Source organism: Artibeus jamaicensis, unplaced genomic scaffold, assembly GCF_021234435.1.
Source record: "Artibeus jamaicensis isolate MK-2021 breed Jamaican fruit bat unplaced genomic scaffold, CSHL_Jam_final scaffold_461, whole genome shotgun sequence".
NCBI classification, from domain to species: Eukaryota; Metazoa; Chordata; class Mammalia; order Chiroptera; family Phyllostomidae; genus Artibeus; species Artibeus jamaicensis.
The window spans coordinates 11,643,747-11,667,969 of record NW_026522045.1 but is presented as its reverse complement, the minus strand read 5'-3'; the positions used below and the strand labels follow the sequence as shown (position 1 = coordinate 11,667,969).

Sequence of the window (24,223 nt, the reverse complement as noted above, 5' to 3'; positions counted from 1 at the left end):
TGTGCCTTGGTGTGTTCCTTCTTGGGTCCCACTTCTTTGGGACTCTCTGAGCTTCCTGGATTTCCTGGAAGTCTATTTTCTTTGCCAGAATGGGGAGGTTCTCTTTTATCATTTGTTCAAATAAGGTTTCCACTCATGACTGTTCCTCTTCCCCTTCTGGTACCCCTATAATTCGAATGTTGGAATGTTTAAAGATGTCCTAGAAGTTCCTAAGCCTCTCCTCATTTTTTTGAATTCTTGTTTCTTCATTCTTTTCTGTTAGGTCATTTTTTCCTTCCTTCTGGTCTACTCCCTTGACTTGAGTCCCAGTCTCCTTTCCATTACTATTGCTTTCCTGTGCATTACCATTCATTTCAATTAGTTTAGCTTTCATATGTTCCTCTAATTTGTGGCTAAAATCAACCAGTTCTGTGAGGATCCTGATCACCAGTGTTTTGAACTGCGCATCTGAAAGTCTGGCAATTTCTTGATCACTTAGATTTATGGGCTCTGGGGCTCTGAGTTGTTCTTGAGCCATTTTTGGTCTGTTCACACCCGTTAAGTATGAGGAGCGGAGCCTTAGTTGTTTACCAGGGTGGGGCCTTCCCAGGTCGCTGGGTTGTGATGCTGTAGGTGGGGGCTGGGTCAGAGAGGGAGCAATGATGGTCCTCTCTGCTCGCCCAGTCCGTCCCACCACTCGCCCCCAACTGTTTACTGAGCGGAAATGTGGGAGCCCACCACCCTGCACCGTGTGGTCTCAATGCTCGCCTCTTCACTGGTTTATCTGCACGCAAATGCTTGACTGACCGCAAACAGCCAGACGCACCTCTTCCCTGTGTCCGCCCATAGCTAGCCCGCACCTGGGATCCGCACCTTCAGCTGCTTGCGCACCACCCAGTCAGGGATCTTTTTGGCCAACCCACTCTGCTGCTGGCTTCGCGCCTCTTACTGGTTTAGCTGAGCATTTCATTGTTTTTGGACTCTGTATTGTCGATTTTCTGTGTGGTTTGATTGCATTTATTATTGTTAAAACTTTATTGTTTTTAGATTTGGTTGTGCGAGGACAACAAGGTGTTTCCACCTATGCCTCCATCTTGGCGGAAGTCAAGACCATGGTTTTGGGATCCATTCATTTACTGATGGGCACATAGGTTGCTTCCAACTCTTGGCTATTGTAAATTGTGCTGCTATGAACATTGGGGTGCATGGGTTCTTTTGGATTGGTGTTTTAGGATTCTTAGGGTATAATCCCAGCAATGGAATTGCTGGGTCAAAAGGCAGATCCATTTTTAATTTTCTGAGGAAATACCATATTGTTTTCCATAGTGGTTGTACCAGTCTGCAATCCCACCACTAGTGCACTAGGGTTCCCTTTTCTCCGCAACCTCTCTAACACTTGTTTGTTGCTTTGTTTATGATGGCCGTTCTGAGCGGTGTGAAGAGGTATCTCATTGTGGTTTTAATTTGCATCTCTCTGATAGCTAGCGATACTGAGCATCTTTTCATGTGTCTCTGGATCCTCTGTATGTCCTCCTTGGAGAAGTATCTTTTCAAGTCCTTTGCCTTTTTTTTAGTTGGTTCCTTGTCTTCTTAGAGTGGAGTCGTGTAAGTTGTTTATATATTTTGGAGATCAAACCCTTGTCTAAGATATCATTGGCAAATATGTTTTCCCATAGGGTTGGTTCTTTTTTATTTTAATACTGTTTTCTTTAGCATTGCAGAAGCTTTTTATTATGATGTTATCCCATTTGTTTATTCTTTCCTTTATGGCCCTTGCTCTAGGGGACATATCAGTAAAAAATGTTGCTGTGTGAGACGTCTGAGATTTTCCTGCCTATGTTCTCCTCTAGGACTTTAATGGTGTCACGGCTTATATTTAAGTCTTTTATCTATCTTGAATTTATTTTTGTATATGCTATAAGTTGGTGCTTGAGTTTCATTTTTTGCACGTAGCTGTCCAGTTCTCCCAACACCATTTTTGAAGAGGCTATTTTTAATCCATTTTATGTTGCTGCCCTCTTTGTCGAATCTTAACTGCCCTTAGAGATTTGGGTTTATTTCTCGGCTCTCTGTTCTGTTCCACTGGTCCATGTGTCTGTATTTATGCCAGTACCAGGCTGTTTTGATTACAGTGGCTTTATAATACAGTTTGGCATCAAGTATATTGCTCCCTCTTACTTTGCTCTTATTTCTCAAAATTGTAGCAGCTATCTGGGGTCATTTATGGTTCCATATAAATTTTTGAAGTGCTTGTTCTATGTCTGTGAAATATGCCATGGTACTTTAATAGGGATTGCATTGAATCTGTAAATTGCTTTAGGTAGTATGGACATTTTGATAATGTTAATTCTTCCAATCCATGAACACGGTATATGTTCCATTTGTTTCTGTCTTCCCTGGTTTCTTTCTTCAGTGTTGTGTAGTTTTCTGAGTACAGGTCTTTTACCTCCTTAATTAGGTTTATTCCTAGGTATTTTATTTTTCTTTTTGCTATACCGAATGGGATTTTTTTCCTTGATTTCTGCTTCTACTGTTTCATTGTTGGTATATAAAAACACCTTTGATTTCTGGATATTGATTTTGTATCCCGCTGTTTTGCTAAACTCATTTCTTAGGTCAAGCAGTTTTTTGGGTAGAGTCTACAAGGTTCTCTATGCACACTATCATGTCATCTGCACACACTGATAGTTTTGTTTCCTCCTTTCTGATTTGGATGCCTTTTGTTTCCTTTTCTTTTCTGATTGCTGTGGCTAAGACTTCCATTACTATGTTGAATAGAAGTGGTGAAAGTGGACAACCTTGTCTTGTTCCTTATCTTAGTGTAAAAGATTTTAGTTTTTGCCTATTGAGTATGATGTTGGCTGTAGATCTCTCATATATTACCCTTACTATATTGATGAATGCTTCCTCTATTCCCACTTTGCTGACCATTTTTATCATAAATCGGTGCTATATCTTATCAAATGCTTTTTCCCCATCTATTGATACAATCATGTTATTTTTTCCATTGCTATTGTTTATATGGTGTATTACATTTACTTATTTGCCAATGCTGAATCATCCTTGCATCCCTGGGATGAGTCCCACTTGGTCATGGTGTATGATCTTTTTAATGTATTCTTGGATGCAATTTTCCAACATTTTGTTGAGGATTTTTGCATGTATGTTCATCAGCAATATTGGCCTGAAGTTTTTTTTCTTTGTTGTGTCTTTATCTGATTTTCGGATTAGGATGATGTTGGCTCCATAAAAAGAGTTTGGGAGTCTTCCAAAATTTTGAATTTTTCGGAATAGTCTGTGAAGGATAGGGGTTACCTCTTCTATAAATGCTTTGAAAATTCTCCTGTGAAACCATTTGGTCCAGGGCTTTTGTGTGTCAGGAGTTTTTTGATTACTGCTTCAATTTCTTCTGCTGTTATTGGTCTGTTCAGACTTTCTGCTTATTCTTCACTGAGTTTTGGAAGATTATGTATTTATAGAAATTTGTTCATTTCACCTACATTTTCAAATTTCTTGGCATACAATTCTTCATAGTAATTTCTTACAATCCTTTGTATTTCTGTGGTGTCAGTTGTAATCTCTTCTCTTTCATTTCTTATTGTGTTTATTTGGGTCCTCTTTCTTTTTTTCTTGATGAGCCTGCTTAAAGGCTTGTCAATTTTGTTTATCTTTTGAAAGAACCAACTCCTGGATTCATTGATCCTTAGAATTGTGCTTTTTGTTGCTATGTCATTTAATTCTGCTCTGATCTTGGTTATTTCCTTCCTTGCTGTCTTTGTTGTTGTTCCTTGAGTTCTTGTAGGCATAGGGTTAGGTCGTTTGTTTGAAATGTTTCTATCTTTTTAGGTAGGCCTGTATTGCTCTAAACTTTTGGGTGTTTGGGGTTTTTTTCTTTGGGGTTGGTTTCCAGTTTCAGTCCCTTGTGGTAAGAGAAAATGCTTGGTATGATATCAATTTTCTTGAATTTGTTGAGGCTCACTTTGTGTCCTATCATGTGGTCTATCTCTGAAAATGTTCCCTGTGCATTTGAAAAGAATGTGTATTTAGCTTCTTTGGGATGAAGGGCTCTATACATAACAGTTAAGTCCATTTCATCTAGGGCATTGTTCAATGCCACAATATCTTTGTTGATATTTTGTTTGGAAGGTCTTTCCCATTTTGACAGTGGGGTGTTAAAATCCCATTTTGACAGTGGGGTGTTAAAATCCCTTACTATAATTGTGTTTTCAATATCTTTCTTGAAATTCTCTAAGATTTTCTTTTTGTATTTGGTGCTCCTACATTGTGTGCATATATATTTACAATGTTTGTGTCTTCTTGATGGATTCTTCCCTTGAGTATTATGAAGTAACCTTCTGGGTCTCTTTTTATGGCCCTTTTTCTGAAGTCTATTTCGTCTGATATGAGTATTGCTACCTCAGTTTTTTTTCCCGTGTCCTTTTGCTTGGAAAATTTGTTTCCAGCCCTTCACTTTTAATCTCCGTAGGTCTTTTGTCCTGAGGTGTGTCTCTTGTAGGCCTCATATGTGTGGGTCATGCTTTCTTATCCATTCAGCTATTCTATGTCTTTTGATTGCAGCATTTAATCCATTTATGTTTAAGGTTATTATTGATAGGTACTTATTCATTGCCATTTTTGTACCTGTGTTCCTCTCTGTCTCTGTCTTTTCCTTCCTTTCCTTAAAGCAGTCCTTTTAACCTCTCTTGCAGAGCTGGTTTGGTGGAGACATATTCTTTTAGACTTCTTTTGTCTTGGAAGCTCTTTATTTGGCCTTCTATCTTGATTGAGAACCTTGGTGAGTAAAGTAGCCTTGGTTGCAGGCCTGTGGTTCTCATTACTTGGAATATTTCTTGCCATTCTCTTCTTGCTTGGAGTGTTTTCATTGAGGAATCAGTAGCTAACTTTATTGGGGCTCCCTTGTATGTTACTTCCTGTTTCTCCCTTGCTGCCTTTAAGATTCTCTCTGTATCTTGAAATTTTGCCATTTTAATGATGATGTGTCTTGAAGTGGGCCTCTTTGGGTTCCTCTTGACTGGGGCTCTCTGTGATTCCTGGATGTGTGTGACTTTTTCTCTCATCAAATGAGGGAAGTTTTCCATCATTACTTTTCCAAATAGGGTTTTTTATCCCTTTCTCTTCTTCTTCTCCTTCTGGTGTCCCTTTTATTTGGATATTATTACATTTCATATTGTCTTGTATTTTTCTTAATCCCTCTTCATTCTGTGTGAGCCTCTTTTCCTTTTCTTGCTCTTTCTGGATGTTTTTTTTTTTTCTACTTTGTCCTCCAGCTCCCTGATCCTATCTTCTGCTTCATCAGTCCTGCTTTTGATTCCTTCTATTTTGTTTTTCAGTTCAGATATTGTATTCTTCATTTCCTCTTTGCCCTTTTTGATTGTTTCTATTTCTTTTTTCATGTTGATATAGTTTGCAGTGAGTTCATTGTAGTTTCCCTGTAGTTTCTGGTAATTCACTGTGAGCTCATGGAGCTTCCTCATAACCATTGCTTTGAACTCAGTATCTGATAGTTGACTTGCCTCTATTTCATTTAGCATTCTCTCTGTGGCTTCCTCCTTTCCCTTCATTTGGGGATTGTTTCTTTGTGTTCCCATTGTTTGTGAAACTCTTCTTCTTAGCCTCAGTTTCTTAAGTTGATCTGTTCTGATCTCTGGGTTTATGGTGTGAACTTCTCTGGTAAAATACCTGTGAGATTCAGTAGTACAGTCTCCTCCCTGGTTCCCCGCGCTGATGCCTGGGCCCTTATTGTCCTGAAGCATTCTCCTTACCATCTGGTTTTGCAATGTCTGCTACAATTTTTGGTCTCCTGTTTTCATATATGCTGTGGTACTGGTGGCTGTCTGCTCTGTTCCTCCATAGATCAGCCAGGTTTTTCTCCTTTGTGTAGGGGGAAGTGGAATCCACTCCCTCTTACCTAGGTGCCATCTTTCCTCTCCCATTTTTCTTATATATATTTTATTGATTGTGCTATTACAGATGTCCAATTTCCTCCCCTTTATTCTCCTCCACCCTGCACACCCCTCCCACCCACATTCCTGCCCTCCTTAGTTCATGTCTGTGGGTCATACATATAATTTGTTTGACTTCTCCATTTCCTATGTTATTCTTAACCTACCCCTGTCTACTTTGTACCTACCATTTATGCTACTTATTCCCTGTACCTTTTCCCCCATTCCCACCCTCCCCTATAATAACCCTTTATGTGATCTCCATTTCTGTAATTATGTCCCTGTTATAGTTGTTTAGTTTCTTTTTGTTTTTAGGTTCTGCTGTTAATAGTTGTGAGTTTGTTGCCATTTTACTGTTCATACTTTTGATTTTCTTTTTCTTAGATAAGTCACTTTAACATTTTGTATAATAAAGGCTTAGTGATGATGAACTACTTCAACTTGACCTTATCTGGGAAGCACTTTATCTGTCCTTCCATTCTAAATGAAAATTTGCTGGCTAGAGTCACCTTAGATGTACGTCCTTACCTTTCGTGACTTGGAATACTTCTTTCCAGCCCCTTCTTGCCTGCAAGGTTGCTTTTGAGAAATCAGCTGATAGTCTAATGGGAACTCCTTTGTAGGTAACTGTCTCCTTTTCTCTTGCTCCTTCTAATATTCTCTCCTTATCTTTAATCTTAAGTAATGTAATTATGATGCACCTCAGTGTGTACTTCCTTTGGTTCAACTTCTTTGGGATTCTCTGAGTTTGCTGGATTTCCTGGAAGTCTATTTCCTTTGCCAGAGGGGAAGTTCTCCCTCATTACTTTTTCAAATAAGTTTTCCATTTCTTGTTTTTCCTCTTTTTCTTCTGGCAACCCTATGATTCAGATGTTGGAACATTTAAAGTTGTCCCGAAGATTCCCAAGCCTCTCGTCATTTTTTCTGAATTCTTGTTTCTTCATTCTGTTCTGACTGAATATTTTGTTTCTTACTTCTTGTGCAATCTGTTGATTTGACTTTTAGTTCCCTTCCTGTCACTGTTGGTTCCCTGTACACTTTCCTGTATTTTACCTTGCATAGCCTTCACTTTTTCCTTTATTTTGTGACTATATTCAACCATTTGTGTGAGCAGCCTGATTACCAGTGTTTTGAACTGTGCATCTGATAGATTGGCTATCTCTTTGTTGCTTAGTTGTATTTTTTGAGCTTTGATCTTTTCTTTCATTTGGGACATTTTTTAAAAATCTGGGCTTGCCTGCTAGGTAGTAAGGGATGGAGCCTTAGGTATTGCCAGGGGGCAACCCATGTAGCTGCCTTTTAGCACTGCACATGTGGGAGGGGCTGAGAGAGAACAATGTCACTTGCTCTGTCCTCGGCCAACTTTCAGTCACTTCCTCCACTACCAACAAGGAAATCGGGTCCTTCTGGTACTGATTTTCAAGTGGGTGGGCTTGTGTACATCCTAGTACCTTGTGGTTCTCTCCAAAGAACTCTCCTGTGAAGCTGGGTGTTTCTCCCACCACTGCTGCAACCGTCACAGGTTTATTTAGTCAGAGGTTTTGAGGCTTTATTTCCCTAGGCTGGAACCCTGGGTTGCCAGGTCTGTCTCACTCCCCAGTTGTTCCTCCCAGTTTATCCACACATGAATGTGGGACATCCTGCTCCAACAGCCACCACCTCACCAACCCCAGTCCTCCAGCCACCACCTTGCCCTGAGTCCTCTCCACCCTGGCTGCTGATCTCCATTCCTCCTACTGGTCTGGATGAATGTTTCTTCTTTAACTCCTTAGTTGTTGGACTTCCATACAATTCAATTTTCTGGCAGTTCTGGTTGTTTTTATTTTTAAATTTGTTGTTGTCCTTTTGGTTGTGTAAGGTGGCACAGTGTATCCACCTATGCCTCCATCTTGGCCAGAAGTCTGAGTGCTTATTGTGTACTGGGCACTGTAGTTGTGCATCTCACATCATTCTCACAGCCACTATAGAAGATGAGAACTATTATTATGTCCCTTTTACAAGGATATATCATTATATTCATATAATTGTTATTAGATCAATTTTCTGAGGCTCAGTGAGGTTAAGTAATTTGTGACAAATCACACAGTCAGTGAATAGTAGAACTGGGATTCAAATACCTACTGGTCTGACCCCAGAGCCCTCAGCCATCTGAGGAAAGGGCCAAGCACCTCTTAATTGCAGATGGAACCTCCCTAGTGTATGTTGGTAGAGGACCCCCCCAAAAAAACCATCCCCATCGTCACACACAGAATCACCCACAGTGCTCCCAGAGGGACCATCTGCTCTTGGGTTAAAGATTGAGTTGAGGAAGGACATCATTAAAATGTAAATATGTGTTTTGCAGGTTAGGACAGTGCAGAGGCCAGGAGAAAAGCCTACCCTGTTTCAAGATCTTAGAAGAGTTGGTAAAGATGGAGCGCTCAGTAGAATGGGTGGCCTGTAGCATCCATAGCAGGGGTGGCAGTGGATGACCCTATGGCAATAAGTCTATAAGATACACTGGGAGTCTGAAGACATGGAAGACAAATTTGACTTATATGACCATTTTACCCTGAGCTCCCCATGTCCTCCATAAATACAAATGAGGAGAGGAACAAATGGTGCATGCCTTGGAGATCAATAGCGTAGGTTTAAATCCTGGTTTTAGGACCACTAAACTGCATAACTTTGGGCAAGTCAGTGCTCTGAATTTCCATTTCCTCATCTGCAAAATGCAGATGAACATAAAAAACAGTTACTTCAGGCATGAGATTGTATAAAATTCTCAGCACAATGCCTAGTACTTAGTACAAACTCATTAAATATCAAGTTCATCTACCCTGCTTTCACTACCTCTTGGAAGAAAAGGGATGCCAAGTTTCAAAGCCCTAGAAATAGAATGGAAAATAAGTAAGGACTAGGTCATTCATTGATTCATTCAACACATAAGCCCCAAATTCCTTCCTCCTTTATGCCCTGGAAAGTCAGACATAAACAAACCAGTCACTGTTCTCAAAGAGTTCACATTCTAGTGGGCACAGGCCCAACACACTCTTGCCATATGATTGAATTCATTATATGATATAGGAGGGCTAGTGGGGCACTTGAGGGTACTGAAAAAGTTCACAGAGAAGGTATTTGACATCAAACTTGAAGGGCAAATAGCAATCATTAGGCAGACAAGGAAAGAAAGTGTATTCCAGGTAAAGGGATGGCATATGCTAAGAAACTCAATATGACAGATTTAGTTGGAGCAGAAATAGTAAGGATTGGTGAGATATTACACTGCAGTAGATAATACCCAAAATGTATAGTAACCAGTGTGACATGGGCATTAAACACTTAGAAAGGACCCAGTGGTCATAAACAGTAAGTAAGGCCACATGCGGGCCTTTAAGAAAGGGATTCCTCATATTTAGAATACTTTTGGCAATTGAAGAAAATATAGATAGATAATTAATTCATTTGTTATTACTGAGGCACCTATGCTATTTGGACATTTAGTGGGATAGTAACAGTAACATCTGGCATACAAGATATGTATACAGTGGCATATAATGAATGCTATTTCAACAGAAGCAATTTTATGAATTGCACCCATATCTGTGCATAAAAGATTTTTTATTATTCTGCCCAAGCTTGGATGGGTATCTATTCAGTAGATTGTCAGGATGGAAGAGAATAATCTCTTTATATTTCCCCTAAGTACAGCGGCCACAGCCACACACATAATATGTTCCTAATCAATGTTGAATTGCTGTAATGAAGTCAGTTGAATTGAATGTCTTTCTTTTGTAATTCTAACCCGGTCAATTTTTTTTAAAATGTTTTATTTAGTAATTCTACTTAACTAACCTCTTTTCCTTACCCTATTCATTACCAATTAATTTGCTAATAATGTCAGATATTCTTAGGTTAGAAAAGAATCATTTTAAAATTATCTTGGAATTCCATAGAGTTCCCTCTTAGTTAATTACCTTCTGATTATTTCTCATTCATCCATGTTCTTAGATCCTAGTCTTAGGCTAGCATGGATTTTATTGTCTGACCTGTTATTTTTCTGAGCCTCTCAAGTGAGATAATCAGTAATGCAGATGAGCATCACAATGAGGTTATATTAATCACTTATTTGTAAGTGAACCAGGTCACCTTTCACATCACCTCTCCTCACATGTCAATTTTTAACACATCTAACATGAAACAGCCCAATGAAATCAGCTCCATCAAGGTAAGGGCCTACAAACAAATCTTTTTGAGAAAATTAGTAAAAACGAAAATGATTTTTTTCCCGCACCACAGTTGAACCTTAACCAAATCAATGGGACAAGGGGCATCTCCACCTTATGTAGGCTATGAGAACAAATTCAACTTCATATTTGTAGGAAATGAGAGCCCCTGTATAGGCTTTGGAACCAGATCAGTCTCTCTTTACACTCCAGCTTTACAACTTTTTCGCTGTGAGTCTTTTTTAAAAATATTTTATTTATTTATTTTTAGACAGAGGGGAAGGGAGCGAGAAGGAGAGGGAAAGAAACAGCAATGTGTGGTTGCCTCTCATGCACTTCCTACTAGGTACCTGGCCTGCAACCCAGGCATGTGCCCTGGACTGGGAATCAAACATGTGACCCTTTGGTTTGCAGGCCAGTGCTCAATCCACTGAGTCACACCATCTGGGGCCAACTGCTGTGACTCTTTAGTAAGTTTTTGTTTAAATTCACAAAGCTAAAAATACCTGCCTTGCAGGGTTGTTATGAAGATTAAAGATAAAGTATGGAAAGTGTAAGTGCTTAGCACTATGACTGGCAATGGGTACATGCTCAATTAAGTGGTAGTTGTTATGACTATTACTGTGAGTCCATTATAAAGCAGAAAGAACATAAGACCATCAGTCAGGAACACCGGTTCTGTTCTTAGCTGTATCACTAATGAACCAAAGACATTGTCCCCTCTCTGAGTCTCAGTTACTTTGTAAAATGAACAGATTTGCTGAGGGATAGATAATATGTCACCTGGGTTCCACCACCCTCCTCTTTGACATCCATGACAGGCATTAGTAATCAGGTGTCTTTCCTAGTGAACAAACATGTGGACTTAGAATCATCCTCACCACTGGGTCCCAAATAGCCTCTACTGCTTAAGTAAAGTTGGCAAATGAAATGAATCTTACTTGCCTTCCCTGAATTAAATGGCCTCAGATGTATATTTCAATGCAAAGATTACAAGTCTCTATGGAAGAACTGCTCTCTGATATTTACAAGCCAACTACAAGGTAAAGTGAAGGATTTCAGGTTCAGAGTGACTTCCCACTTAACTAGATGAAAACAAATAATTCAACTTACTGTTGTAATGCAATGAGACTAACCTGGATTTATGTCTCTTTCTTCTGCTGAGTCCTAGCTGTATGACTTTGGACACCTCACTAAACCTCTCTGAGCCTCAGTTTCCTTATTTGCAAAAATGGACCTATGATGGTCGTGTAAGATGTTAACATCAGGGGAAACTGGGTGAATATATAGAAACTCAGTACGGTCTTTGCAAATGTTCTGTAAATCTAAAATCATTCCAAAAAAAAGTTTATGTTTACAAAGTGGGCAAAAGGGCAACTACCTTGAGGAACTGCGAAGATTAAATGAGGTAAGATGTGGGAAAGCATGGAGTTTGGTATCTTCCTTTTTTCCCTCCCAGGCATCTCCCTTCACCTACACATTCAAAGCTGTAGAACACCTGAGGAATGAGTAGGTATGCTTTCTGAACTGTTATGCCAGCAGGCTCACCTGGATGACAGCACGGCAGTTCAGAGTCCTGCTGCTAAGCTGAAGCCCTGCAGGCAAAAAGGTTGGTTTTACACTGTCCAGGGAGCCAATGCATGTGTCACACATTGCCAGAAATTAAATTGGCTCACCTAATTTTACTGGATTCTGCATGTACATGTGTGAGGGGGCAGGGGTGCATGCAGTGGGAGGTAAAATAAAAGAACTGGATCGAATCTGGATAAGACTTTCAGGTAGATAGTTAAGGATGCAGTTTCATGCTCCACTCCACCCTTACACTTAAAACTTTTTTTTCTTTTCTGCTGTAGGTAAAAGCACTGTTCCAGATAGATCCTGATATATAAAATAAGTTAGTGGGAAGAGGGACAGAAAGGTATTCAGCCATTAGGTCCATGCTGGTCTCAACCTTATTTACCACCAAATCCATTCCTTTCTTTTCCCTTCTCTGCTCTATATTGCAACAGGAGAGGGATGGAAGGGCAAGGGGATGATTTGACCCTTGCAGGCTCAGAGGTTCCTAGACTCTGAAGGGAAAGCACAGGTAGGACAATGGAAAAACAGAAGGAAGAGAGAATCCAATGTATTTCTCTCCCTCTTGTGATGTTCCCAGGAGTGATTGTCTTTTGAGGCTCCAGCAGTGCTGAACAGGTTTATTGTGGCTCCAGTTTCCACCAAGTGACCCAACCCCTAGGTTCTAGCATAGGAGCTCCCTGCTATGGATAACCTCTTGGTAGCCTCATTGTCTTCACCTTGGCACTAAAGCTCTCTCGTCAGCTGGGTAACCAATTCCCCACACTGAATTCCTTCTTCCTTAAATACTCAGTGGTTTCTGTTGTCCGAATTGGACTAGACTGGTCCATCCTCCATTAGCCAACAACAAGGATTCCCTCTCCCACAAGCCAGTTTTTATTTTGGAAAGCCAGGCTCTGAGAGACTGATCTGGGATATGCAGGTGGGAGATTAGGAGTGTGAAAGGGGTCTGGGGAATTAGAAATAGAGGCCAAGTTCAGGACAGCCCAGGCACCTAAGAAGTTTCCGAAACGAGAAAAGAGCAAGGACAGAAAAGCAGTGGAACTAGTTTTGCTGCTTCTGGACTTTGTCCTGCTCCAGCCTGTGGATGATCTTGGAGTCTTTTGCATTGGCAGAAGGCAAGTTTGAGCCTAGAAAGAGAGGAGAGATGAGCCCCACCTCGCAATTGGTTCTAGAAACAGAGGTAGAGGAAGAGAAAGGCCACAAGGTGTGGCTTCGGTAGGTGGCGGCTGCAATGCAATCAGATGGAGAACAAACCCAAAAGTCTCACTGATCCCATCACTCAAGCTGTCCCAATGTGCCATGATTGAACTGCCCCAGAGAACGAATTTGCTGAGGTAAGGACTACTACAACAACAGAAACAATGCAGGACTGTCCCCAGGCAAGGAGTCCCTTCACATAATTTCCTTTCGAACTGTATTTGGGGCCATATAGACCCAGCCCTGGTGCTGGGGTTTCATTCATCATCCAGTAATTGAGTATGTGGCCTTGTAAAACAGGGACAGGGAACCCTGGCCCCCTGCTTATCTAAAAGGATATACTGTGAGTAGCCAAAACAAATGAAACTGTAATTCCAGGTCAGAGGAGGAACAAGAGCAAATGCCTGAGAAATACTTTCTACTGGGGGCTGTGAAAGAAAGTAAGATGGAGAAAGTACTTTGTAGTGCTCAATAGCATGTGTTTTATATTTTTAAATTATATTTTATTAATTATGCTATTACAGTTGTCCTAGTTTTTCCCCTTTTGCCTCCCTCCACTCAGCTCCCCCCACTCCCTCAGGCAATGCCACACCATTGTTCATGTCCATGGGTCATGAGTATAAGTTCTTTGGCTACTCCATTTCCTACACTATACTTTATATCCCCATGGCTATTCTGTAACTACCTATTTATACTTCTTAATCCCCTCACCTCTTCACCCATTATCCTACACCCTCTCCCATCCAGCAACCTTTTTCTTAAATAAGTTCCTTTAACATTTCACATAGTAATGATGTGATGATGAACCTCTGACATTTTAATTATAATGTGTCTTGGTGTGGTCCTCTTTGTGTCCATCTTGTTTGGGACTCTTTGTGCTTCCTGGACTTGCATGTCTATTTCCTTTACCAAATTAGGGGATTTTTCTTTCACTATTTTTTCAAATCGATTTCTAATTTCTTGTGCTTTCTCTTCTCTTTCTGTCACCCCTATGATGCCAATGTTGGAACACTTGAACTTGTCCCAGAGGCTCTTTACACTGCCCTCTTTTTTATTATTATTTTTTGTCCTCGTTGTTCTGATTGGTTGTTCTTTGCTTCCTTAAGTTCCAAATCATTGATTTGATTCTCGACTTTATCCACTCTACCGTTGTTTCCCTGTAAATTGTTCTTTATGTCAATTGGTGTATCTTTCATTTCTGACTGGATCTTTATTATCAACAGCATAGCTTTATAAAAATTATTACTTTGGCCAAGGGCAATGATAATTTGTCATTGTATATGAAAATATCCCTAATTTTTTGAGATGCAAAATGAAGTGTGTAGAAGTAAATGATATAACATCTGGGGTTTCCTTCAGAATATTAAGAACAAGTACAAAAGAGAAAAAGGGAGATAAATAAAGTTAACATGAAAAGTGTTGATAACTATTGAATCTGGACAATGGGTACATAGGGAGTCATACTATTCTATTTTGTGTGTGTTCAAAATTTTTTCATAATAAATATTTTAAAGCATGTTTTATTAGAGACAAACCTAGTTTCAACACCATTCATTCTGGCAAAAAATACATATGAAAAAATACTGAATGCCCTGTGTTTTGATTCAGGGCATAGGGAGCATAAAACAGACCAGTCAGGGTTTCTAAATGTAGAAAAGGCCCTTAGATATTATCTCCCTAAAAAATTACAGAGGTCCACTTTGTCTGTCTATGCTCTTTCTAATCTGTCCCTGTTTGTCTAAAGCAACTTTCTGCTTGAAAGGCCTTCCATTATCCCTGCAGACAGGAGCCACCCCAGACTAGAAGGACATTGGAGTTCTCTTTTTGTGACCTCTGCTGCTGTAGTCAGTGGATAGGCAAGTAGAAAGCCCTCCACAGTAGGAACTACTGTAATGTGTTGTGGGCTGCTCTTCCAGTGCCCTGAGCATCTCAGATAGGACCACTTAATCCTCATTTCCAGGAGATTCCTGAGCTTCCTTGGGCCATTCTGGAGGCACAGGCAAATTACCCTCTCCCTCCTTCATCTGTTCCTTTCTCTCAAAGCTGCATAGGATTGTGTAATTGAAATTGGGCGAGAAACAAGCAGTCTCAAAATTGACTTCTGGCTCTACCAACTTACTACCAGTGTGACCCTGAGCAAATCACCTCCATGCTCTGAGCTTCCATTCCCTCATCTGTTGTGCATGCAAAGTGCTTATACACTGCCAGGTACAAGGTAAGCCCTCCTAAATCTGGGCATTGCCATCAGTGAGAAAGAAGGGGAAAAAGTCCACCTTCTCTGCCCTGGTGAAAAAGGAAGACAGGAGTTCAGATCTCTCTGATTCACAGCCTGATTATCCAGTAGGAACAAGTATAAAGGACACATGGACAGAAACTAAGGGGGGGTGGAAATGGGAGGGAGGTGGGGAGCACTGGGGGGTGGGCTGGGATGGGAGTAAAAGACAGAAAACTGTACTTGAACAATAATTAAATTAAAAAATTTAAGAAACATAAAAAATCCAGCAAATAGGGCCCTGTGTGCTTTCCTCTGTAATATGGGCCTTGAGACAAAAGCACCTTCCCACCAGGCTAGGGAAAATATAAAGGCCCCAAATGCTGTGGCCTTGGGTTGGCCTAGGATTTTAAAGGAAACCCAAGAAGGAAATCCAGTTCTGGGCTTACACCAAAGCTTTTAAGCTAATTGCAACAAAGCACCCCTGAAGCAACCCATGCATTTTCCACCTTTCAGGCAAAATGCTTTGCCTAAATCCCTGCAGTTATCTGGAAGGTGCCCTTTAATTGTGCAGGTTCTTCAGTGCTGCATTGTTGTAGATCCCAGTCACTAGCTCAGGATCTGGGAGTATGAGCCTGGGAGTATGAGCTGGAGTGTGGGCCTGAGACAGCTGAATGAATCACACTCAGCCCCCAACTGTTCTGTTTATGCTCACTGGATTTAAGAGGGATGGCCCGCTCTCCCTGAAGGTCAAGTAAGATGTAGAAGCAACTTTGTGATGCAGTTTATAGATTCCATTTTCCAGGTAAAGGGACAGAAACTAGGAAAGAGTAAATGGATCATCTACCATATCCAATGTACACTCCAAAGCTCTCAAGGGGCTGCGGGCCTCCTCATCCTCTGATCAGCATTCTTGCCCTTGGCTCTCTGCTGTGTGAGTGTAGCCTCATAGGAAGTAGCTCTCAGGCCAGTGTATGCCAGGGGAGGGAGGATGAGAAGAAAAGAGGGGATGATTCCTAGAAGAATCCTCCTTTACAAGAGCAATGTAACTTGGCCATTGTTTGTTTTAAATAAACATATGTTGGAGGTTTTATTTAACTCATTTATGAGGAAGCTAGTAACATAGCACAGGGGTGCAAAGGAGAACTCAAAATAGCATGCATTTGTAGTCAGTTAAGGGATGCTAAAATGAATTTCCAAATGGATGTAACATAAGAAAAAAGCAGCAGAAAGAAAGAAGGAACTCCTACCCTTTGCAGCCCGTGGATGGAACTTGAGAGCATTATGCAAAGTGAAGTCAGCCAGGTGGTGAAAGACAAAAACCACATGATCTCACCTGTAAGTGGATCCTAATCAACAAAACAAAGGAGTAAAACAGAACCAAAGATGTGGAAATAAAGAACAAATTAACAATGACCAAAGGGGAGGGGGGAAGGGGATGATGGTGGAAAGAAGAAGAAGGGTCAAGTCAAGGAACATGTATAAAGAATTCATGAACAAGAACAATGTGGGGGAGAACTGAGTGTGGAAGGTGGGGGTGGGTAAGGCAGAGGAGAGTAAAGAGGGGAAAATGGGGACAACTGTAATTGAACAACAATAAAAAAATTATGTGTCTTAGTGTTAGCTTCTTTGGGTATTCTTGTAGCCTAAGGAACAAGAATAGAGGACTCATGGGCACGGATAATGGCGGGGGGACTGACTGTGGGAGTTGGGGAAACAGGGTTGGGGTGAGCAAGGGGAGAAAAGGTGGGACAACTGTAACTGAACAACAAATTATAAAAAAAGAAAAAGTGTCAATATTCACAGGAATTATCAATTGTATTCCACCAGACACCAGACCTATACAATCCCCTGAGCTTCCAGTTACATTGAAAGGATATCCAATGACTTCTTTGCCAATTTCAAAATCTTCCAGAATTTTCCCTATACTTGGAACCTGCAGAGATGCAGGTTCTTGACCTGGCAGAGGAAATTTTAGAAGCATGGGGGGAGTGATGATAGTGAGAGTAAGGGACAGAGGGCCTTGAAGCCCATTTTCTGTTCTTCCTCATGTTGTGGCCTTGGGCAGAGCAATTTGGCACACTGGGTTTCAGCCTGGGTACCTGTAAAATGGAAATAAGGAATGGTAGTATCTGCCTCATATGGTCATTACGAGAATCAAGAATGAAGATAATGCACCTAGTAATTGGTCAATAATCATAATAGCCAAGATTGAATGGGGGCCTGCTCTATGCCAGGCATTGGAACAAGCAGTTTATATGCCTTAATTAATTTATTCCTCACAAAACTATGAGGTAAGTACCATTATTAGCCTATTTTATAGGTGAAAAAGTAAGGCTAAGGGAAGTTATCTAGCCCAAAATGACCCCACTGATTACTGGTGGTACCAGTGTTTGAACCCAGGCAGTGAACTTCACAGACAGAGCTCTTAAGTTCTCCACTGCCTCTTTGTTTTCAAGGGATATGTGGTTTTCATCAGAGGAAGTCCCAGGAACAGAGGAGCAATGTGCAATTGGTGGAATGTGGTCTTAATCCAGGAAGCAAGTTTCCTGCAAACACATGCCCCATAAAGCACTTTCAGTGGGGAGGCCAAGTCCCAGGCCCTTGCATGTGTTGTACATGTTCCCAGCCTTATGCTTCTTATTCTACTCAGACTCTGCACCCCAGCTCACATACTCACACTCACATGCACACACATACACATACCATGAAATATTTTGATTGATGCCTCCTTAGTGCTTCCCAGGCTTTTTCATTTCATGGAATTCACAGAAAGTATATTTTTAGGCCTAAGGGCCCTTGCTTCCCCAAGCCCCTTCCTAGTCCCTCTGAGGGTTAAGCGGTCAATAGTTTGGTATATCAATTGAGTCAACTTTCTGTAACTCATGGGTGCCTTCTATAGACTCCAGTCACAATGACCTGACTATAAGTTTTTGACCAAACAGAGTAAAAAAATTTTGGAAAGTTGAATGTTTAAATCTTTTACTATGTTTTGGGATTTGAACCCTATTTCCTTCCACCTATATTAGAAGCTGATAGATAAGTGATCACCTTATATTTAATGTGAGACCATGCATTTCTAAACATGTTATTTTAATGTCTAATTAATACGAATTCATTTGGCATTCTTTCCTACAAGCATGGCTCATTGTAAACTCATCTGTGATTCATGATGATGTGAAAAATACTCCCATGGGAATTCATCTTAATTCAGTATCACTGGTCTAAGTACAGATAGCAAATCAAGGCCCACGGGCCAAATCCTTCATCCACCTTGTTTTATCCAGTCCAGCACCTTGTTTCTACCCAGCAGCAGCACTGAGCTCTTGCTTAACAGTTAAGGAGTAGTTACATTTATACAGTCCTAAAATTACATTCAGCCCTTTGAAGGCAACTGCGAGGTTGATGTGGCCTCTGGTGAAAATGAATTTGACACCCTGGTCGAAGCAAAACATTATGTGTTTGCTTTTCTGAATAGAGAGTTCATTGATATTTGTTCATCAAAGGAGAAGTATATAACTTTTTTTAGTCTTTGATAAAATCATGAGAAAAAACTAACCATGTCTGTATGATTCCAAAAGATATGGATGAATGAAAAAGGAAGAGGTAATATTATTCAACGACTAGGCTGTTTGGTCCAATACTTGCCAATATCTGTTGTTTGGTATGAGAGGGTTGACAGTATTTCCTTTTCTTTCATATACTGTGGCTTTGTGTATACAGATGACTTCCCACTAAATAACTCAGATGACTCTTTTATGAGGAAATATATGGAAGCAGTGAGAAGTTAAAAATGGAAGGAGTAGGACAAAGGGAAAATTGTGGCAGAAGACATTCTTAAAATGGTTCTGCCACTGCCATGGAGTTGTAGCCCAAGCAAAGGAATTTGCACATTTTCTACATTAAAACAGAACTGGGGGCTGCAATGATTACATAGAAAATTGTGGTTACTTAGAAAAACACATCAGAAGGTGAAGATAAATGATCAATATTACACTACTTATCAGAAAAATCCCTGAGAATGATGGTTGGGGAAACAATGGCTTGCTCATGAATAAAGGAGTCCAGGGCCCATGAGGCAGTCACATGTACTCATTACATTATTTAATTGTAGTTCTAAATTGAGTCAGTAGACATTCACAGCCTCAGTGTATCTGCACGAAAAACCAAACAAGAGGATTTCATTTTATAAAACCAAACCCAGAAAAGTTCAGTAGAAACACTAAAAAGCAGCACAGGAAATCAAAGTTTTAAGAACACATTTTAAAACTACAGATCAGTAGAAAGTAACTTAAAATTGTAGAAGGGAATAGGCAAAGAGAAAGAACTTTACAATGATTCTCTCCTCTTCCCACTCCACAGTGAACCAGTCTCCTCCTGAAGTTGAGATTAATCTGAATAACCATGTTCTAGTTGACAAAAAGAAGATAGAAGAGAGTAGCATCCAGTGACTATTTATCACTGAGGCTGGCTGAAGAAATAACTTTGAACAGTCATGGAAAGGAGGCATGCTGCAAAAGGGTTTACAAGGGAGACTCAGGAAGCTTCTTTCTTGAAAGACCTTATGGTCAAAATCTGGATGAAAAACAAATTTCACCTTCTTGACTTGACTGATAAGGTTGTTTGATTGAATTAACCAGCTGCTTGGATACTGCACAATTTAGTCAATTCAGCTCAACCCCTCCTAGAGCTAGGCATGATCCAAGAATTCAGCAGTGCCATGTGCATTGTGCCGAATGACAGCATGTGTGATTTCTATTTATCCTTGTGTTTTAGGGGCCTATAGCCATGGGGAATCCCCTAAGACCATTTTAAGCATGTTTAGTTCACCTAGCTTTAAGATATACTGGAGATCTGATTTAAAGATAAAAGTTTAAGAAGCTACTTTTGAGTTTTCACTTCTCAAATATTTTACTTAAAAGCAGTGCTAATGTTCTCATTCTGCTACATAATCAAATAGGTAGAGTTATTAGAATATATATTTTCCATGTCATGAAATATTATTTTCACTTTGAATTTAAAAATAAGACAGAAAGTTTGTTTCACTTAGCATAATGTTCTCCATCCAGGTCCATCCATCCATGCTGTCACAAAAGATTTCCTTCTTTTTCACAGCTGAGTAATATGAGATCTGTCTAGAAAATATCCATCCATTTAAAATGAAAAATAGAGACATTTATTGAAGAAGATACAATATACAAGAAACATTGTGCATAGGAGACACTGTGTCTCAGTCCCCTTCAAAGTAGGCACCTTGGTACTTCACACAGTTCTCCCAGTCATCATCACCTGCCCTAGCATATTTTCCTGAAGCTCATGGATGGTCTAAAATCTCTTCCCTTTCAAAGGTGATTTTAGTTTGGGGAAAAGTCAGAAGTCTCAGGACACTGAATCTGTGCTGTAGTGGGGGCTGAGTCACCTGGGTGATTTGATGTTTTGCCAAAAATCTCTGCATGAGATGTGATGCATGAGTGGGTGCATTGTCATGATGAAGCTGCCAATCACCAGTTGCCCATAGCTGTGGCCTTCTGAATCATCCCATTAGTTTCTATGGAAGAATATTCAAGCTTAATGCAAAATTTGATGCAGATTCATTGCTCTATCCACTCAGTCATTTAGAAGGCAACAGCCACACAGTACACACGCTCACTCAACAGCATCTACTGTCCCCACTGACTAGTACAGTGAAGTCATCATTGTTCACACACATGCATTCCAGTCCAATCCCCTTGGCTGCCAGGTTACATCCATGTCACGCAAACTGTTCTAGTTATATTAACAATGGCTGGACTTTTTCCAGACAGACCTCATATTCCATTGTGTAAGTGTACCTCGGCTTTTTTATCCACTCATCTACTGATGAGCACCTGAGCTACTTTCAAATCTTGGCTATAGTAAATAAAGTTGCAATGAACAAATAAGTAGGGGGTTGGGGAGATAGGTAAAAAAGGTGAAGGGATTAAGCAAATTAAAAAAAACCTCATAGACACAGATAACACTATGGTAGTTGCCAGAGGGAAAGGGGGTGGGGTCAGGTACAACAGGGTAAAAGACAGATTAAGGGTGATAGAAGGAGACTTGACTTTGGGTGATGAGTCCACAATATTGTACAATATACAAATGGTATATTATAGAATTGTAGAGTTGAAACCTATATAATTTTTATTAACCCAGATCATCCCAATAAATTCAATAAAAACAAAAAGACATAAAGCTTATATTTTATTTTACCTTTAAACCAGAATTGACCCTTTGTTAATATATTTTATTGATTATGGCATTACAGTTGTCCCATTTTCCCCCTTCACTTTCCCCCACCCGGCACACCCCCTCCCACCCACATTTCCCCCCTTAGTTCATGTCCATGTGTTGTACATGTAAGTTCTTCGGCTTCTACATTTCCCACACGATTCTTGCCCTCCCCTGTCTATTTTATCCCCACCCTCTATGCTACTTATTCTCTGTACCTTCTTCCCCTTTCTCCTCCTTCCACTCCCCTGTTGCTAACCCTCCATGTGATCTCCATTTCTGTGGTTCTGTTCCTGTTCTAGATGTTTGCTTAGTTTTTGTTTTTGTTTTAGATATGGTTGTTAATTATCGTGACCTTGCTGTCATTTTACTATACATGTTTTTTATCTTCTTTTTCTTAGATAAGTACCTTTCACATTTCATATAATAAGGGCTTGGTGATGATGAACTCCTTGAATTTGATCTTATCTGGGAAGCACTTTATCTGCCCTTCCATTCTAAATGAAAGCTTTGCTGGATAGAGCAATCTTGGATGTAGGTCCTTGTCTTTCATGATTTGGAATACTTCTTTCCAGCCCCTTCTTGCCTGTAAGGTCTCTTTTGAGAAATCTGCTGACAGTCTGATGGGAACTCCTTTGTACATGACTGTCCTTTTATCTCTTGCTGCTTCTAGAATTCTCTCCTTCATTTTCATCTTAGCTAATGTAATTATGATGTGCCTTGGTGTGTTCCTTCTTGGGTCCAACTTCTTTGAGACTCTCTGAGCTTTTTGGATTTCCTGGAAGTCTATTTCCTTTGCCAAATTGGGGAAGTTCTCCTTTATTATTTGTTCAAGTAACTTTCCCACTTGTTGCTCTTCCTCTTCCCCTTCTGGTACTCCTATAATTCAGATGTTGGAATGTTTAAAGATGTCCTGGAGGTTCCTAAGCCTCTCCTTATTTTTTTAAAATTCTTGTTTCTTCATTATTTTCTGTTTGGTTGTTTCTTTCTTCCTTCTGGTTCACTCCCTTGATTTGCATCCCAGTTTCCTTTCCATCACTATTGGTTCCTTGTGCATTTTGCTACATTTCATTTAGTGTAGCCTTCATTTTTTCATGTAATTTGTGACCAAAATCAACCAGTTCTGTGAGGATCCTGATCACCAGTGTTTTGAACTGTGCATCTGACAGGTTGGCTATCTCTTGGTTGCTTAGAAGTATAGGCTCTGGGTCTTTGAGGTGTTCTTGAGCCATAAAGTTTTAGTCTGTTCATGCCTGTTATGTATGAGGGGCGAAGCCTTAGGTGTTCAGCAGGGTGGGGCAACCCAGTTGCTGGGTTGTGACACTATGTGGGAGCAGGCTCAGAGAGGGAACAATGGCGCTTGCTTCACTCTCTCTCTCGAATTTCAGTCCCCTCTGCCACTTCCCACAAGCAAATTGGTTCCTTCTGGTGCTGGTTCCCAGGTGGGTGGACTTGTGTACATTCTACAACCCTGTGGGTCTCTCAGAAAAACTCTCCTGTGAGGCTGGGAGTTTCTCCCTACACCTCAACCCCCACAAGTTTTTTCAGTGGGTGTTTTTAGGCTTTATTTCCCATTGCTGGGGCCCTGGGTTGTGTGGTCTGTCTCACTGCCTATTATTACCTGGTTTATTTGCTCACAAATGTGTGTCTGCAGTCAGCCAACTGCCTTGCGCGCCTCACTGGGTCTCCTCGTTTCCTTGTTTGCCTGGGGTTTGCTAGCCCCATGCCACCTGTGCACCCAGGTCTGCCAACCACCACTTTTTCTTGCTGCAACCCCTCCCCGCCAGCTGCTGACTCCACCCCTCTTACTGGTCTGGATGAATGGTTCTTTGTCAGAGTTCCATACAGTTCAATTTTCTGTTTGTTCTCGTTGTGTTTTTGTTTCTAAATCTTTGTTGTCCTTAAATTTGTTTGTGTGAGGAGGCACAGTATTTCCACCTACACTTCCATCTTGGCTGGAAGTCCTGACCCTTTAAAAAAAAGTTTTCACATGGATCTACTAGGGACACCATATTGCATATATTTATGTACCTTGTAGAAATTCAGCAAGTATTAATTTAATCTTAAATCTCATCAACTAGTTTTCAAATGAGTTTTTTAAATGTGGGCATGTATTTTATCTATATATCAATGTAGATATATTGTGGCATTCTGCCACATACAACTTGCAGTGTTTCTCCATTGGGTCAAGTTTGTATTTTGTTCAAGTTAAAAAAACAACAACTAATGACTAATTAGGAAACAGACACACTTTCAGTGCTCTGCGGTAACAAACAAGCTGACTCCATGTCCTTGGTAAAACAAATTCTTTTCCAAGAGCCAAGAATAGAATAAACACAGGATATATCTATGCTTCTCAGCTATTCCTTCCAGTTGGAATGAGAGTCTGCAATGACCTTTCTCTTCTTTCTTTTCTTCCTTCCTTCCTTCCTTCCTTCCTTCCTTCCTTCCTTCCTTCCTTCCTTCCTTCCATCCATCCATCCATCCATCCACCCATCCATCCATCAAACTGTCAACATAAGGCTTCTCACCCTTCTGGCTTTGAAGATAGAGTAGTCTGAGGGTATGGTAAATTCCTGATTAAAAACATGTGTGTATGTGTGCATGTTGGCTGTAGCTACTAGCTGCCACCATCTGCAAGGGAAATGACAAATTTCAGTCACACTCATCTTCATGGGAACAAGTCAACTTGTGGCAGAATGAAGTAGCTAAAACAAGACAAAATTCCAGATCTTTTGTCTCCTACTCCAGCACTATTTCCATTGTTACCAGTGACATCACCCACTGATAAAATGTTCTGGCACTTTGATGCAAACCAATGAATATTCTCAAGCCATATT

At 40.4% G+C, this 24,223-nt stretch overlaps 1 protein-coding gene across 4 annotated transcripts in view; it reads right to left on the bottom strand.

The window, feature by feature from the left end:
• RTL9 (retrotransposon Gag like 9) overlaps positions 1 to 24,223 on the bottom strand; it is a 203,329-nt gene that overhangs the window by 71,199 nt on the left and 107,907 nt on the right. Inside the window, exon 4 of one of the 4 annotated variants that reach the window (XR_008390137.1) lies at positions 16,999 to 17,236. The exons of the other annotated variants lie outside the window; for them this stretch is intronic. The gene's annotated coding sequence lies outside the window, so the exon portion shown is untranslated. Of the gene's footprint in view, positions 1 to 16,998; positions 17,237 to 24,223 lie in introns of those variants that run through there. 4 annotated transcript variants of the gene reach the window in all.